Below are 973 nucleotides of genomic sequence, written 5' to 3' on the forward strand. Positions count from 1 at the left end.
GACAAACGGTCATATTAAGAGTGTGAGATTATTATTTATCCTAACTAAATGTTATGTATCTATCATTTTAGGGACAGTAGGGTAATTTACAAGAACGATTGCCGATCGAACGAGAGGGTTCCCAACGATAGGCCTATATATCGACTACATGACTCTGATGGCGCGGGTAATGGATACTGTTTACAGCGTTCGCTAGAGCAACGACACAAGACAAAAATTTACTACGTTACCATTAATTACTAATGAAAGTAGTAAAATTACTTACTTTACTCGCGAGACAAAATTCCTGATGTTGAAGAACGCTTTCTTCCACGGATCGGGTACACTCTTGCTTTGTCAGTCGTAAATATCAGGTGAGTATCGGGTGGGGGGGGGGGGGGCGTTAGTTAATTTTTCCAAGGAACCTCAAGGTGTAGAAACATAGGAATTGGAAGAGGCAGAGATCGTCTCTATCTCGTGATTCGTCTCTATCTCGTGATGCCCTTCTCTTTTTATCGATGATTTCAGAAATTTCCACAAATGTTCGATATTCCCTGTGAGGTAAAATGGATCGTCTAATGACACAAATTCAACAGAATAACTCACAAATTCGCCAACGGTCTTGCCGCGGTGGTAACACCGATTCCCATCTGATCACCGAAGTTAAGCGCTGTCGGGCTTGGCTAGCGCTTGGATGGGTCACTGTCCAGGTCTGCCGAGTGCTGTTGGCCAAGCGAGGCGCACTTCAGACCTTGTGAGGCCAATTGAGGAGCTACTTGACTGATAAGTAGTAGCACACGGCGGTCGGCCGGTACCGTTGGGCCTTCAAGGAGTGTTCGGACGATGTTTGCTTTGTTTTTAGACTCACAACTTCATGCTGAAATCGTTGTTTCCTTAGGGTGTTGCATGACTTAAAGTCTTTCATTATCATTTTCGTGTCTGAAACATAAAGCGCTTTGTCAGAGAGACAAAAGGTTTCTCCCCCTTGCATAAA

General features: G+C 44.1%; 1 pseudogene; it reads left to right on the top strand.

Annotated features, from left to right (window-relative positions):
* The first annotated feature begins 591 nt into the window (after positions 1–591).
* Positions 592–710, top strand: LOC124614573 (annotated as a pseudogene).
* The last annotated feature ends 263 nt before the right edge of the window (positions 711–973 follow it).

Source organism: Schistocerca americana, chromosome 4, assembly GCF_021461395.2.
Source record: "Schistocerca americana isolate TAMUIC-IGC-003095 chromosome 4, iqSchAmer2.1, whole genome shotgun sequence".
Taxonomy (NCBI): domain Eukaryota; kingdom Metazoa; phylum Arthropoda; class Insecta; order Orthoptera; family Acrididae; genus Schistocerca; species Schistocerca americana.